Source organism: Rhinolophus sinicus, chromosome 11 (genome assembly GCF_057876585.1).
Source record: "Rhinolophus sinicus isolate RSI-liver-muscle chromosome 11, RSI-T2T, whole genome shotgun sequence".
Taxonomy (NCBI): domain Eukaryota; kingdom Metazoa; phylum Chordata; class Mammalia; order Chiroptera; family Rhinolophidae; genus Rhinolophus; species Rhinolophus sinicus.
Genome location: NC_142511.1, coordinates 20,909,128 through 20,917,674, shown reverse-complemented (window position 1 = coordinate 20,917,674; position 8,547 = coordinate 20,909,128). Strand labels below are relative to the sequence as shown.

At 50.8% G+C, this 8,547-nt stretch overlaps 1 long non-coding RNA gene across 1 annotated transcript; it reads right to left on the bottom strand.

Annotated features, from left to right (window-relative positions):
- Positions 1 to 325: 325 nt before the first annotated feature.
- On the bottom strand, positions 326 to 8,122 carry LOC109435752 (uncharacterized). Its single transcript, XR_002136011.3, has 3 exons — positions 8,008 to 8,122; positions 7,449 to 7,525; positions 326 to 6,950 (listed from the first exon to the last, which is right to left on the bottom strand). It is a non-coding gene; the product is annotated as an uncharacterized LOC109435752 (long non-coding RNA).
- Between the last annotated feature and the right edge of the window lie 425 nt (positions 8,123 to 8,547).

The window sequence follows — 8,547 nt, the reverse complement described above, 5'->3', positions numbered from 1 at the left end:
GAGATTAATCATCAATGAAAGGAAATGTGTGAATCTTTTTTGAGTTTGAGTCAAACAAAACCAACTACTAAAAAAAAAAGTTGGGACAAGCAGGGAAATTTAAATACTGATGGGATAACTGGTAATATGAGGAAACACAGTGCTTTTTCAAGGGATGAAACTACCATGTTTCCCCGAAAATAAGACCTAGACGGACCATCAGCTCTAATGCGTCTTTTGGAGCAAAATTAATGTAAGACCTGGTATTATTTTACTATAATATAAGACCAGGTCTTATACTAATTTTTGCTCCAAAAGACACATTAGAGCTGATGGTCTGGCTAGGTCTTATTTTCAAGGAAACAGGGTACTAATGAGGTTATGTTATCAAAAGGTATTCTTTTAGAGATACACATGGAATATGTATGGTGAAATACGTCTGGGATTTGATGTAACATAATCTAAGAATGGAGTAAGCAATAAAGTGGGTGGGAGTGTAAATGAAGCAAGAGGGGCCATGTGTTGATTATATGTTGAAACTGGGTGATGGGAACACTGAAGTTTCTTATACTAACTCACTCTACCTTCATATATATGTGAAAATGTCCATAGGAAGAATATTAAAAAGGAGAGTAACTGTGATCTCAAACTATAGTTTCCTTGCACCTGCCCCACTGCAGGGTACTTGAATCATACCTGGACATGGTCATTTCCCAGGAGACTGGCAGGACAGAGCTGGGAGTCCTCTGGTCTTGTCTTTGTCACTTCCATCACCTTGACCTGCTTCAGCTGTGCTCACTCTGGGCCTGAAGATGCCTCTATGGGTTCTAGGTTGTTTTGCCATAAATATCTTTGCTGCAAACCTTTTCACTGCATAACTAAGGCGACTTCACCATAAAAGATAAAATAACCAGCTGACAGTTTGGTTTACATTTGGCAGACTTCATGCATTTAAGGGAGCTATCAGTTTGGTTTCATTTCTCCATGGATGAAATTCTTGCCGTTACTGCCATTTTTATATTACAGAAATCTCAGCCCTCATGATGGTCTGTAGGAGTAGACGTGGTGGCCTTAACAGTGGACGGTAACAACTATGTATAAAGCAGATGGCAAAGCTCCGTGTAACCCCTGATTGCATTCTCTGCTAGAAAAAGATCACAAAATCAGTTTGCAAATCCTTCGGTGCGCAGTGAGCCCTCCCACCTGTCAAAACCAAAAGTTTACCAAGCTATGCAAATATCAACGAGGCAGCTGCTAATTCACAACAGTCTTCGAGAGCATTAATGATCAATTCTGTAGCTGGAAATGGTCCCTCTTTTAATGACGGAAGAAATTTTTGCGAAAAAAGTGCCATTCTGAATGAGATGAATCAAGCAAAAAGAAAACGTATGATACTATGAGTGAAAGGCTTCAAAGACAACGTGTTTTCATTTTTCACACAGTCTTTTAATTTTGTGATTGACTTTTTCATGTTTCAGTATGTCCTTCTACATGTCCCTCTTTTGTTTTTCATTCTTTTATCTTTTATAATGAAATTGCCTTAGGGCCAATTAGTTACCAGCAAACATGCTTACGGCAAGATGTTTATGAAGAAACTAACGCACAGCATCTGCTTCCTCTCACACTGGTTTTTCCTCTCCCGTCCCAACCTTCCCTTCCCTGCCACTAGCTGGTTCTTCTTACTTCCCCAGCCCTCTGCTTTGTCCAATGACTTGGGCAGCCGCCAACGCACCTCTTTGTACTGGGTCATTCTCCTCCTTTCCCATGGTCCTAATGCCAAAGTATTCTCTCATTCCCACCTGGCGTCAATCTTTCGATAGCCTTTTCTCCTTAATGGCACTGGCATCAGTACGGCCAGGTACAGCCATCCTCCCCCAAATTCCTGTCACGCACGCTGCCATGAGCTGCTCCCTTCCTCCACTCACGTCCTCAGATCCCTCCTGCACATCTCCAGGACAGATCAAATAAGGATGGGTCGTCCTTGAACATCTGCGTGCCTGCCATGTACCAAGCACAGTACCCACCGGGTGACAGCAACGAACAAGACACACACACACGGACATGCACTCTTGAAGCTTATGCTCTAGTGCAGATCGTATTCAAATTGGTTCAATTGTCCCTATACTTTCCAGACCAGACTGCAAAGCCTTCATTTATTTCTGTTGATCCTTAACCAATATCTGGTAAATGAAGGATTCTCCAAGTCAGTGCCCTAGTCCCCACATTAGCATAAGCCCAGTAGTATGAGGTTACTTTAAACTCTACCAAGGAAAGGTATTTAGAGTTTTGATGAGGACCTTCTTTTTTTTTTTTTTTTTTTTTTGATGGCCTCTGGGGAAAGTATGTGTAGGGGAGGTGTGAAGTAAGCCTCCCAGAGCCAGGCTGACCATTACCAGCTAAAAGCAGCTCTGGGTGTGCTGCTGTCCTCTTTGCTATTCTGGGTCGTCTGCTCCCTCCTCCCACTGCCAGCCTCCTGCCTTCCAGCTGCAATGGGAAGAAACATCAGTCAGTCAGTCAGCCCCCCACCCCATCCCTGCTGCTCCCAGCACACAGTTTCCTCTTGCCACCCAAGTGTCTCACTCCCTAGTTCAGCCCTGAGCAGAAGTGACCAGATTGTTGTGCTGCTGTTTGGCAAAAGCAAGAACTTTAAATTAGTCCTGTTTCTGCCAAAAGTTTCACCAAGACTCCAATTTGAGGACCAAGTAAAAAAAGGTGGAAACCAGGACACAAGGGGACTCCGTGAAGGTTACCTGCAAGCTTAGTGAGTAGTCATTCAGGTCCCAAGACCACACAGCAACACCCCAACTCCAAGCCGCAGGGCCTTCTTCGCACAGAACGGACAAGCGCTAGGTTCAGGCTGACAGACCAGGCTGGGTTGCAGGCTCTCTCTGCAGCTGCATCTCTAGGGCCTTGCCACCAAAGGGGGCAGTGGGGCCAGAAATGTCAAAGCAAAGATATCAAAGGAAATGTGCTACAGGACTTGGCAGAACCAATGAGCCTCTCCTCCTCCTGACCAAAGACTGGGTTGGGTTGGTCCATTGTCTGTAGGGGCTTGGGAAATAACAGGGAGGGTAGCTTGTCACACCAAGGCCACACCCGACTCCTGCTGAGGAATTCAGGCCTCCAGGCTCAAAGAAGTGTGTGGGGGAGGGGGAGGGCACTCTCCAGGTTCCAGAGATAGTGCTGAAAATAAAAGGGGTTTCCTAGATACAGGATACCATCTTTGGGTGGACTCCAACAATCTACTCTCAACTGCCACATCATCCTCTCATGGGATCAGAAGTGAAGGCCCAAGGCAGACTCTTCAAGAACCCTAGAAATCTGAAACAGCCATAGTAAGCATCCCCAGTGGAGATCCAAGCACTTTTCTGGTGGTGGAGGGCGAGGTTGGAAAACTTTTTGTTAAAGGCAAGATAGTAAATACTTTAGGCTTGCGGGTCATGTCATCTCTGTTGCAATTACAATAATTCCTCACTTAATGTCATGGGTAGATTCTTGGAAGCTGCGACTTTAAGCATACAACAAAACCGAATGGACCATAGGCTACTTGATATAAACAAGTTAAAAATTCCAACAGCATATTTCTGGTCACAAAAGCATCACTAACCTTCCAAATAAAAGCCCAAAACACTTCTAATATTAAACATTGAAATAAATGCGAACTATACATACATTCAGGAAAGATTAATAAAAACAAGTATGATCATTATTTTCTAACCCACTTATTCCAGTTCAGGGTCGTGGGTGATTGGAGCCTCTCTTGACAACTCAGGGCACAAAGTGGGACCCCACCTGGGACAGGACGTCCTTCCGTCACAGGCAACTCACACCCACACCCACATTCACTCAGACTGGGACAATTCAGATACACCAGTTCATCTAATGGTCATATCTTTGGGACGTGGGACGAAACGGGAGTACTGGAGAAAACCCATGCAGACATGGGGAGAATGTGCAACCTCCATAGACAGTGGCCCCAGCCAGGAATCGATTTTCTTTTTCTCATCGATCTTAAAACAACATTAACCTGCTGTACTCAACTACACCGATGTAGCATGAAAACAGCCATAGACAACATATAAATAATGGGCATGTCCGTGTTCCAATAAAACTTTATTTACAAAAGCAGGCATCTGGCCCATGGGCTGTAGTTTGCCAACTCCTGATGTTCCTTCCCTTCCAGCATCTCCACAATCCCAAGAGGAATAGAGGCCACCCTCCACCTGGAGGGCTCCCACCCCCTCTGGAGACAGGGGCCAAGACCTCCATTTCTGCTACTATCTCCCACAAGGCACCAAAGAAATCGGGGCTGCTTGTTCGAAAAGCCTGATCTGCATCAGAAACCTGGGCAAAGGTGTTTGGACATCAAATCGGAAGGCTTTAGAGCTGGAAGGAGCTAGACCTCTGAGACCAAGCACTAAGGCTTGCAAAAGGAGTGACTTGCCCAAGATCAGGCAGTTGGCAAAGGCCTTCTGACTCTAGGTGCTCTTACTCCTCCCTGGAGCACTGACTGGAAAGGACCCAGAACCAACAGCTTTGCTGGCAAAGGCTAAGGATCTATGGCACATCTCTATACCACATCCTGGGGACTCTCAGTAACTTCTAAGTGAACGGTAGCACAAAAGTCAAGGAGAAAGCTTGGAGCCGTAAAATACACACACACACACACACACACACACACACACACACACACCCTTTCCAGGACATATCCTCCTGGTCATAGTTACTAGGGAAAAGAAAACTTAAACAGAAATCTGAAGTTCAAAAATGGGTGTGGTTTGGTAGAAGACGTGGGTGTTCGTTAGCAGAAACTGGTCCGGCCCTCTGGGCGGGCACTGGCATACGAACAAGTACAAGACATACAGCCTCACCCAGGTCTAGGCTGATACCCCAGGCCCTGGGATCTCTCTCTCTGCGCACCCTCTCAGCAACCTAGTACCTTCAAGGGTTCACAACACTTCCCTCCAAATCTCTTTCCAGAATTGACTTCCCTTGTAAACTGTATTTGCCTGACCATAAACGTTTCTATCCTGACACCCCGCCATCATCTTGAAGGCATATGTCTAAAAGCAAATCAAATATGACTCCCCCAAATAAATGTGAACCCTGATTTTTCTATTTCTGTCAGTCACTAAGGTTGAAAATTCCTCTTCCCCATGTCCTGTCCCCAAGCCAAAGTGGCTCTCTGAACTACTTCCTCTGCATTCCCACAGGCACCACCCTCGCCCATCACCTCCAGTCTGCAATACTGCCAGTCTTCTGCCTGGGGCCCAGATTCTAAGTTTGTAACAAGGCCAGGCTGATCTTTCCCCATATCTCCACCCTTCTCCCATCCACCACAATGTCTTCAAGGTCAAGGCCCATTCCTATGTCCCTCTGTCTTCCCAGTTCCCAGAAGCTGATCTAACATGGTAGGTTCCCAATAAACGCTGAATGAATGAATCCTAGCTTTCATCACAAGCCACGGACACAAGAAATCTCGGGACCTTCCTATTCCTATTACCGCGAACCCAGACTGCCAGGCTCTGCAGGCCTCCACCTTCCCACCCGCAGCTCCTACCATCTCAGAAAAAAGCTCTATCTAGCTGATCCATACGTGACCCTCCTCATGTGCCATTCATTCCTGCATCCACATCGCTGCCCACGCTCTGCTCTGCAATGACGTCCATGCCCTTCCCCCTCGATCCACTCCAACTCCTACGCAATTGCTGAGCTCTGGGGGAGATAGGGGATACAGGAAGTGGGGAGACGATTTAAAACAATTCAGGAAGGGGGGCATGATATGCTGAGGTCTCTGATCCCTGGAGCCATCACCCTCCCAATGGGTCACAGGCGATTAGAGAAGGAAGAGACGGGAGGAGGAGCCAGATTTTTCCACTGAACGAAAGGCATGATTTTCATCACTGCTTCTGTTGCCCTGGTAACCAGGGACAGCCCAGTGGAGAGTACAGTAAAAGAACACCATGTTTATCTTTGCTGTCTGATCCACTTCCCTGTACACCCTTCCCTGACCACCCTCTAGCCCCTAGGCCTACACCAAACTTCTTATAATGCCACCACCATCCTTCTAGTCACTCTTGCTCAAAAGCTCAAAGGCAGAGCTAATTTCTCCCTCTCTTTATCCAACCCTATGTACCATGTATTCTCCCACCACAACATTCCGGGGGTCATCTCACCACACCCCTCTGCCACACCAGGGGGCCCCAAGAACAAAAAGCTGGCCTCAAAACACAAGAATGGCATCCATTCCACCAGACAATCCTTTGAGCAACAAGGTGAGGAAGGCTGCCCAGGCAATCCCTCTTTCTCAGCCCCAGACACCTGGTGTGGAGTGGGCCCCTGTTCTCCCATTCCCCCTCCTGTGCCCAGGATCAGGAGAAGGAGCCAGGCTGAGGATGGGGGGAGCAGGTCCACCCACAAGCTTCCACAAATCCTGCCTCCTCCACGGTTACAGTGTCTGCGTGACCCGAGAGTGGAGACACAGTGCTTGCCCTGGGAGGTTACATAAGCGTTATATAACATGGTGGCACCAATAAGCACATAGTGCCAGGGACAGGCCAGGGGTGGAACCAAACCCAAGGGACTGTAGGTAACGGCCCTCTCACCACCAATGCCAAAGCAACAGCAGGCCCTGACTGCCCCAGCCGTGTCTATACCCGCTCCTTCCACCCCAGAGGACACAGAGAGAGACTTGCCTGGCTCTGCATTCTTCTTCCCACGCTGGGCAACAGGGAGGGGCCGCAGCACCATCACCACTCTGGTCCAGGGCAGCCTCTGTCCATTCAGCCTAAGGTGGCCAGGCTGCCCTTCCCACAGGGGAGCAGCAAGTGGGCGATGGGGTGTGTGGGGGGGGCAGCAGCCCCCTCCTCTCTGTCCTGGCACCAGAATGGGTTTGTTTGGGGAACAAATGCTGCAGCAGCTCCAGGATTGGCTGGGCAAGCTGTCCCTCTGTTCTATCATTTGCTGTTCCTCTAAAAAACAAAACAAACCGAAAGGGAAAGAAAAAATAAAATAAGCACATTTGGCAAATGATGGATCCCAATGGTCTATGGCTGCAAATAAAGCTAAAAGGAGGGCGTCCTAAAGACCATACCCAATTTCTCTAGCGCTCCCACCTCCCACTCTGTCCTGGCAAACCCACCAACCTATGAACTTGGGCTGTAGGCCTGGAGGCTCCTCCTCACCCACCTACTGTCCTCAGCCCCAGCCCTTATCTCTGGAGCTGCCTCTGTGGCAGGAGCGTGAAGCTCGGGCATTCCCACCCTCCACCCCAAGCCTCTGCGGAGCACTCCGGGGTACGGGGCTCCCGGATACGCGTGAGGGAGCCAGGCGGCCGGCATGGGCGGTTTGGGGCTGTTCTGGGACAGGTCTTCATCAAACTCCTCCACCCTCACCACCACACCCACTTTATTAATTTTTTTGGGGGTGGGGTAGGGATACTGAACAGAGACAGAGCCCAGGGGCATCACCTCCAGCAGCTCCTGCCCTCTCACGAGCTACGCCTCTGGCCTTTCCGTCTCCTCCTCCACACGCACCTCCGCGCCCCCTGAAGAAGGGGGAAGAAAGAAATACGCATTAAAATCACCAGCCTTCGCGCACCATCCCTCGCCCCCTCAACCACCTGTCTCTGCGCTCTCCATCCCCCACAGCCGGCCTCAACTCCGGGCGTCCCTCTGCAGCAAAGGGGCACCACGCCCACTGCGGAGCGCAGAAATGCAAGGTGGGGAGTGTGTAGGGGCTCCCGGGCCGGGCCCAGGGGGCTGCTCCTCCACCTTCCCTGCCCAGCTGGCCCCGGCCCCCGAGCTCGGGTACCACCCGGGGCTTCTCCGGGCTCCGATCCGCTCCTACCCACGCGGCGAGAGCAGTTGCGCCCGGAGGCCGCGCCGCAGCGGGGGTGGAGCTCGCCCGGAGCGCGGCCGGCCAGGGGCATCGCCCCCAGGGGCCCACCCCTGCCCCGGGGCTTTCGGAGACCGCCTGCAGGCCCGGCTCGCGGTGCCCCCTCCCACCTGGCCCAGGCTCTGGTCTTACCTCCCGCTGCGGCTTCCCTCCCGGGAGACTGCGCCACCCGCCCGGCAGTCCCACGAGCGCCCCGCGGAAGGTGCGAGATGCGCAGCCGCTGCGGACGCCCGCCCCACCGCCGCCGCTTCCCGGGCGTGTGAGCTCAGCCCGCCGGCGCGCCCGCGCTTCCCACGCTCGGCGCCCGCGCCGCGCCACCCAGCGGCCGCGGTGGGCACGGCACGCTAGCGTCCGGGAAAATCTGACGCAGCCATGCCGAACAGTTTGGAAATTCCCAGAATCTGATCTTAGGTTTACTGCGGGGTGGAGGACTGGCAGGCCGTTCTGGCCATCTCCAGCCTTAGGGCAGGACAGCTCTATCTCTGAGGGAAATTCCGTCTTGCATGATGCCCTGATTCCCACCCCCCACTTCCGACCTTGCTTCCACATTTATGTCAGGGCAATGGAGACTGTGGTGAAGGTCGTGACTACCCTTGTAAAATGGGGGTAGGGGACCAGAGGTCTGGCAAAGGGCAAGAAGCTCACGAGGAGGATAGCATTCCAAGGCCTCCT